The sequence below is a fragment of the Arachis ipaensis genome, chromosome B10 (assembly GCF_000816755.2).
Source record: "Arachis ipaensis cultivar K30076 chromosome B10, Araip1.1, whole genome shotgun sequence".
Taxonomy (NCBI): Eukaryota; Viridiplantae; Streptophyta; class Magnoliopsida; order Fabales; family Fabaceae; genus Arachis; species Arachis ipaensis.
The window spans coordinates 72,165,755-72,174,615 of NC_029794.2; positions in this window are offsets into that span (position 1 = coordinate 72,165,755).

Below are 8,861 nucleotides of genomic sequence, written 5' to 3' on the forward strand. Positions count from 1 at the left end.
CCTCCCAACCCCCCTCCTCACCTCTTCTCCTCCTTCCCTTAAACCCATAACCCACCACACACCCCACTTCCCCGCCACCGAACCACCGCCGTGCCGCCAACCATCGCCGCCGCGTCACCAACACCACAACCACACTCCCACCATCTCTCTGATCCATACATTTATTCTTCTGGGCACCAGGTTCCACCGAACGCTGAATTTTTTTTTCGTTGATTAGTTAGTTAGTTAATTTTTCAGTTTCTGTTCAAAATTAGGATAGTTAGAGATGCATGATCATAGTGGATTTTAGGTGGTTAGGTAGCTAGGATGCGGTTAGTGGATTTAGGCCTGATAACTGCGCCGTTCGTGCTACTTGGTTTATCTGATCCACAATTCTGAATTTGCTGTGTTGATGATTCTGTTCATATGTTGTTCTTCATGTTTGATGTTGCTGTTAAACTATTCTTTAATGTTCTTACTAATTGTTAATATTTTCAGCACTATTTACTGTCATATGAACTTATTTTCTTGCTGTTTATTACCCGGGAACATCCAATTTTAGCAGGAATGCTGCCCAATTTTCTGCAAATTGTTTCATTTTTCTCATTCATGTATTTGTTTCAACTCCCATTCATGAACTGGTTTTAGCAAATTCAAGTTTTGCGCTATTTGGTTTCAAGCTAGCTAATTCATGGATGAATGAGCTTGCATTTTCACTCTTTCTGGTTCCCGGATTACTAAACTGCATTATTGATTATTTCCTTTTCCTTTTGCAAATTTTATAAGTTATCATCAATAAACTGCAAATTTTTGCTTGAATATGAGTTGCTTGTTCTTCAAGTTTGTGAATTTATTGTTAACTAGGAAACCCGTTATCATGCCACTTACCTTAACTTTCTTTTTACTTACTAACCGCTTTAACTTTCTAACTTTTCTTTTTACCTAACTACTTTAACTTTCTAACTCAAAGGCATGATTACTATTTTTCCTAATTAACATATATTCCACTTCTCATATATTTTGGATTGTGACTTTTACTCTCAGACTTTTCACTTGCATACAGTCCAAAATTTACTTATATTTAACTCATTTCATGCTTCTATTGCTCTTTTGCCTTTATGCTTATTTAGATCAATCCTATTTGCTTACCTGTTTTCCTGCTTTAGTTCTTAAACTATATCCTACAACTTTTGCTTTTCAGGATGTCTGATCCCAAAAGTAAGGGAAAAGGCAAAGCAACTACAGGCAAAAGAAAAAGAGGAGAAACCTCTACATCTATTTTGGATCTCCTCAACGACGATTCCTGGCGGAAAAAAAATTTCACCCCGTAGGAAAAGGCTGATCAGTTGGTGCCTGCCACTGACCCAGAAAAATTTGCAAACAAATACTGTGAGCTGAAGTACCCAGTTTTTGCCACTTCCAGGAACTTGTACCTGGAAAGAACACTCAAAATTCCAGAAGAACTCAAACAATACACTTCAGACCAAATCAAACAGAGAGGCTGGTTCTTCTTGGAAAGGAACCTGACTGAAGTTAACTCATCCTGGGTCAGAGAATTCTATTGCAACTACTTCAAAACATCCTTAGATGCAGTCCAACTCAGAGGCAAGCAGATGCTGGTTACTGAGGAAGCACTAGAAGAAATCCTCCACCTCCAGCCCAAATCAAATCAGCCAGATGGTTACCAAAAGGCTGAGGAGGATATGCGATTTATGAGATTTGACTGGGACACTGTAAAGCAGAGAATAGCCATTGATCCCACTGTCCCCTAGGTCATGGGTAAGACAACTGCCGTGGCCTCCAAAGGAATTAAAATTATCTATCTGAATGATGAGGCTCGGCTTTGGCAGTAGATTCTGAGTAACTATGTATTGCCGAGAACTCATGAGACAGAGGTGTCCGCTGCTATGATTACCCTCATCTGGTGTGTGATGGAGGGAAAGGAGTTATATCTGCCCTGTTTTATCCGGTATTACATGGCCAAAGTCCATGTCAGAGGCACCCTCCCATTCCCATACCTGATTACTCAGCTAGGCCGCCGAGCTAAGGTGCCCTGGGAGCCGACAGATGCAAAGCCAACTACTGTAGACTGCAAGAAGATCATTCCTCACAGCAGGAAGTTTCAGGCTTTGGGGTACAGACCTCCTTTTCTCATTGACTCTGCTGAGGCAGCCACATCTTCTGCTGCCCCTTCTGCGTCCACTACCCCACCAGCCACCACTGCACCCTCACCTGCCTCAGAGCCCATTTATCATCTCGTGCACCGACTCTTCGCACGCCTGGATGGTATGGAGCGTCGCAACAAGCAACACTATGAGCACTTAAAGTTGATGATCCGATCCGACAGTGACATTCCCTCCGAGCCTGACACCGCTTCTGAGCCATCTAATGCGGAGGCGGATGATTATCAGGCAGAGACACATGCAGAGGCTGAGCAGGGAGGAGCTGAGCAGGCTGCACCACAGTATGAGGAGCCCCATCAGATACAGCCGGCTAATCCCGAGATCCCTCTTCAGGCAGAGCCTCCACTTCAGCAGGCAGACCCTCCGACACTCATCCAGACAGCAGATCCTCAGATCACCACAGAGACACCTACTGCACACCCTTCCGGAGATGACATTTCTCACACCCAACTTGACTGAGCATCGAGGACGATGCTTTTATTTAAGTGTGGGGAGGTCGCCATCTCTGGCGTACTTTATTTTGGTGAACCACTTTTCAGACTCTCTTTTTATCCTATTTTGCTTATTTTTCTATATTTTTATTTTTATTTTACCTTATCTTATTTATCTTTCAGTATTTGCACATTTTTATTTTGATGTATTTTTACTATATTCCTGCATTTTGCACTTAGATTTATATATTTATCTTAGATATTTAGTTTAGTCTAGTTGCAATTTTAGCTTATTAAGTTTAGTTTACCCTTTTAGCATACGATAATTTAGTTTAATTGAAAATAAAAAAATAAAAAAGAGTAAACTAGAATCTTTAGTTTAACAGAATCACAACAATCCACACACTGTATATATATAGCAATAAATGTAGGTTAATTTAAACAACATTTCTTCAAGGAAGAACACTATGATTTTAAGAGCCATCCTAAGATTCACATTGAGAATAATGGGAACTCTTAATTTCTACTTGCATGACATACATAATTGATATATGGTTTTTGAGCCAACGAACACACAACCCGTGAGTTTTTTAGCTTAATTATATGGTTACATTCAACCATAAATTTCATTCCTATGTGTTTCATACTTCTTTTCTATGCTTGTAATCTTTACTTTATTTTAATCTATATGTCCAATATAGAATGTAGATACATCCATGCATGTGATTGAGGCCATCATTTGAATTTTCCCTTACATATCCTAAATAAGCCTACCTCCTACATCACCCTTGTTAGCCCCCTTGATCCTTTTAATCCATTTTTGTTCTATAGCCACATTACTAGCCTTAAGTAGAAAAACAAATTAAAAATCCCAAGTTGAATCCTTGGTTAGCTTAAGATAGAAATTGTGATGCACACTAAGTGTGGGGAAACATGGGAACATGGGTTGATAAGAAAGGATTAATTTAATAAAAAGTAAGAGATTTGGGAGCATGCTCATGTGAAACAAATTTATGGTAAAATACTATGTGCATTGAAAATGTTATGATTATATTTCGGAAAAAAATTTCCTTTTTAATTAAATAGATAAGGGGACAAAATTACCCCAAGAATAAGTGAAAAAAATCAATGCAAATAGGATAACATTAAAAATAATTTGTTACATGAGTATGTAATAAAAAGTGGAAAAATAGGGTAGCTAAGAAAATTCTCAAACTTATAAAAGAGTATGTATATTTTAGGTGAGATCTTAGACTAATTAAGGATTCAACTTATAGCTCACTTAGCCTTATGTATATATCCTTACCTTTACCTTGGCCCCATTACAACCTTGAAAAAGACCTCATGATGTTTGTATGTACACATTGTATATTTGTTGATTGGTTAGATGAAGAACAAAGTTTTAGAAAGCAGGAATAGAAAAGAATAGAGTGATTAACCTCAAACACTGAGTGACTAGAGAGTAAACACAAAATCCAGTGAGGGTTCAATAGCTCATCATCATATATCTCTGCTTAATTATTTAACTGCTTGCAAGTTTGTGAAATATTTTTACCCAACTCAATTGTGAAAGTGCTTTAACATGATTTAGGCTTGGCTATATGATTCCATGGAAATATGAACCAAATTAACCACATGTAAGCTCTATATATATAGGTGAATAATAATTAGAATTGCATGATTCATTTAGGTAGATTGCATTTAGAATAGGTTGCATTGCATAAGATTCCACCGTTCTAACTTTACCTTTTCTCTTGGATTTAGCATGAGGACATGTTATTGTTTAAGTGTGGAGAGGTTGATAAACCCATATTTTATGATGTATTTTGTGCTCAAATTTAGTGTTTCTATCAATTTTTCACCCACTTATTCATGTAAATTGCATGGTTTTACTATTCCTTCCTTATTTTATAATATGTGTGAAAACATGTTTCCTATGCCTTAAAAATATAAATTTTAATTATCCTTTATTACCATTCGATGCCGTGATTTGTGTGTTAAGTATTTTCAGATCTCATAGGGCAGGAATGGCTTAAAAGACAGAAAAGAAACATACAAAAATGGAAGGAAAGTACAAAAATGGAGTTTTGAGGAAAAGGCAGCGACGCAAACGCATAGACGACGCGAACGCGTGCCTAGCGCGAAATGGCAGCGACGTGTACGCGTGGACGACGCGAACGCGCACCTTGAGTAGAACGCAAATGACGCGAACGCGTGACTGACGCGTACACGTGACTGACGCGTACGCGTGACAAGGAAAACGCCCAGACCACATGAACACGTGATAGACGCCACGTACAAGAATCTGCAGAAAATACCTCCAACGATTTCTGGACCCTTTTTCGGCCCAAATCCAAGTCAGAAACACAGAATATAAGCCAGAGAATGGAGGAATAAAACAAAAAACTTAACAACTGAGTAACAGATATAATTTTAGGATTAGATGTAGCTTTTAGAGAGATGATATCTCCTCTCTCTTAAGATTTAGGATTTAGAATTTAGATTTTTAGGATTAGGATTTCTCTCAGTTTATGGTTATTTCTTCAATTCAGGTTCAATGTTCCTTTAATTTATTTTCTACTTTTATTTATTCTATTACTTTAATTGCTATTTATCTTTCCAATTGGCTTATGAACTCTTCATGTTAAGATTTGAATATTCTATTTAATACAATTTGAGGTATTTTGGATTAATGATTGTTTTATTCTATTTATGATGCTTTCAATTTAATTTAGATTTATTTTCTCTTTTGGCTTTGGTTAAGTGATTGGTAACACTTGAGTTATCAAACTCAGCTATTGATTGAAATTGGAGTTGCTGATTGATTTGGATCGCTCTAAAGCTGGTCTCTCCACAGGAGTTGGCTAGGACTTGAGGATCAAATTAATTAGTCCGCTTGACTTTCCTTTATTTAGTAAGGGTTAACTAAGTGGGAGCAAAATCCAATTCTCATCACACCTGATAAGGATAACTAGGATAGGATTTCCGGTTCTTATACCTTGCCAAGAGATTTTTCTTTATAATTATTAATTTATTTTTCTTGCCATTTAAATTACTTGTTCCTTATTTTAAAAACCCAAAAATATACAATTTTCCATAACCAATAACAAATCACACTTTCCTGCAATTCCTTGAGAAGATGACCCGAGGTTTAAATACTTCGGTTATAAAATTTTATTGGGTTTTGTTACTTGTGACAACCAAACTTTTGTAAGAAAGGAATTCTTGTCGGTCTAGAAGCTATACTTACAATGGGAATTTATTTGTGAAAGTTCTAGATCGCGTGAGAGTCTCGTACTTTTCAATTAACTTCAAAGGATCCAAATTAGTTTGGATACCTAAGGCTACTTGAAACTCTTCATGCAGATTTGCCTAGCATCCAAGAACAAAAAGGACATGTGGTACATGAATAGTGGATGCTCAAGGCACATGACTGGAAGGTCAACTTATTTCATCAAACTGAACAAGTATGATGGAGGTTTTGTGACCTTTGGAGATGATGGTAAAAGTAAAATCATTGTTGTTGAAAAAGTAGGTAATGAACAATCAACTTTCATTGATGATGTACTTTTGGTATGTGGATTGAAGCACAATCTTTTGAGTATAAGTCAGCTATGTGATTTAGGATATTTAGTGACTTTCAATAGACTTGAATGTTGTGTTGTTAATGAGAAGACAAATGAAGTGCTTTTTGTTGCCAAGCGTTTTAATAATATGTATGGACTTACCCTTGATGAACTAAAAGATCAAAATGTAGCCTGTTTTCATTCTAAAGAATCTGAAAAGTGGTTATGGCACAAGAGATTGGGTCATGCAAGTATGTTTCAAATAAACAAACTTGTAAAGAAAGAATTAGTAAGAGGTCTTCCTTTGATAAAGTTTGACAAAGACATCACTTGTGGTTCTTTCCAAATGGGAAAACAAACAAAAAGTTCTTTTAAACCAAAGGAAGACATCTCTACTAAAAGACCACTTGAGTTGCTACACATTGATTTATTTGGTCCAACAAGAACTCAAAGCCTAGGTGGTAAACATTATGGTTTAGTGATTGTGGATGACTATACTAGGTTTGGTTGGATTTTATTTCTTACACACAAAAATGAAGCCTTTTCGGCCTTTGAACCTTTTTGCAAAAAAATTCAAAATGAAAAGGATTTTAAAATCTCTTCTATAAGAAGTGATCATGGAACTGAGTTTGAAAATAATTTATTTGAATCCTTTTGTGAGAAATTTGGAATATCTCACAACTTTTCTTGTCCAAGAACACCACAACAAAATGGTATTGTGGAAAGAAAAAATAGAAGCATACAAGAGATGACAAGAGCTATGCTTTGTGAGAGTAATGTTCCAAAATTTCTTTGGGCTGAAGCAGTTAACATGGCTTGCCACATTTTGAATAGAACAATCATAAGGAAATTTTTGAAGAAAACCCCTTATGAACTATGGAAAGGCTACCCACCAAACTTAGATTACTTGCGCATCTTTGGATGCAAACGTTTTGTTTTAAATAACAAGGATAATTTGGGTAAATTTAATCCAAAGGCGTATGAGTGTTTGTTTGTAGGATATTCCACAACTTGTAAAGCATATAGGGTTTATCATCAAGATGCTAGGAAGATTATGATACTAACTTGGTACAAAGCATTTTGGAAGATTATGATGCAGGAAATCAAGCTCAAAAGGAAGATGAAACTGCTCAAAATCATGAAAAAGAAAATTCTGGTCAAGCTGAACCAGAAACTGCAAATGCTGAAAATTCAAGGGACAATTTCATTTGTCTCATGAATCTGAAGGAGATCCTGGAAACAGCAATACCCAGAATCCCTTGGTGACTGAATCTTCCTCCAAGTCCACCAGACCTCGTGAATGGAGATTCTTGAAGAATTACCCAGAAGAATTTGTTATTGGGGACATCTCTCATGGAGTTAAAACTCGGTCTTCAACAAGAAAAGAAAATGAAGGAACAAACACTGCCCTTCTCTCTCAAATGGAGCCTCAAAATGTTAAGGAAGCCCTTGGTGATCCTTCTTGGGTAAAGGCAATGGAAGATGAGCTCAAAGAGTTTGAGAAGAACCAAGTTTGGAATTTGGTTCCAAGGCCAAGTGGAAAGAAAGTGACTGGCACCAAATGGATATTTTGCAACAAGTTAGGACAAGATGGCAGCATTGCAAGAAACAAAGTGAGGCTAGTGGCACAAGGATATGACCAAGAAGAAGGAATAGACTTTGATGAATCCTTTGCCCCTGTTGCCCGAATGGAAGACATAAGACTTCTCTTAGCTTATGCTGCATTTTGTGGTTTTAAATTGTATCAAATGGATGTGAAATGTGCATTTTTGAATGGTGTGATAGATAGAAAAATGTATGTGGAGTAGCCACCCGGTTTTGAAAATAAAGAGCATTCTAACTATGTTTTCAAATTATTAAAAGCTCTCTATGGTTTAAGACAAGCTCCTAGAGCTTGGTATGAGAGACTTAGCTCTTTTCTTTTGAAAAATGGTTTTCAAAGAGGCACCACAGACACAACTCTATTTATCAAGAATTCTAATGATTCTTTTATTCTAGTCCAAATATTTGTTGATGACATTATTTTTGGATCAGCCAATGAATCCCTTTGTTCTGAATTTGGAAAACTCATGACAAGTGAATTTGACATGAGTATGATGGGTGAGCTTAATTTTTTCCTTGGGCTATAAATTAAACAAACTGAAAAAGGTATTTTCATTCATCAAGAGAAGTATACCAAGGAATTTGTTATGAAATTTGATATGGAAAATGCCAAACCCATGGGAACTCCCATGCACCCTAATTCAAAATTAGATAAGGGAGAAACTGAGAAAGATGTAGATGAGACTAGGTATAGAGGAATGATTGGTTCTCTCATGTACTTAACTTTCTCTAGACCCGATATTGTGCAAAGTGTTGGATTGTGTTCAAGGTTCCAATCCAAACCAAAAGAGTCACATCTTTCTGCAGTTAAGAGGATTATTAGATATGTTCCTGGCACATCCAATTTCGGTCTTTGGTATCCTAAGATTAATGATTTTTCTGCAGTTGGTTATTGTGATGCAGATTTTGCCGGTGATAGAGTTGATAGAAGGAGCACTTCAGGCCTATGTTGCTTCCTTGGAAAGTCCTTAAATGTTTGGTCAAGTAAGAAGCAACCAACAGTGGCCTTATCCATTGTAGAGGCTGAGTATATAGCTGCTTCCTCTTGTTGTTCTCAGCTTTTATGGTTAAAAACACAGCTTGCTTATTACAAATTAAAT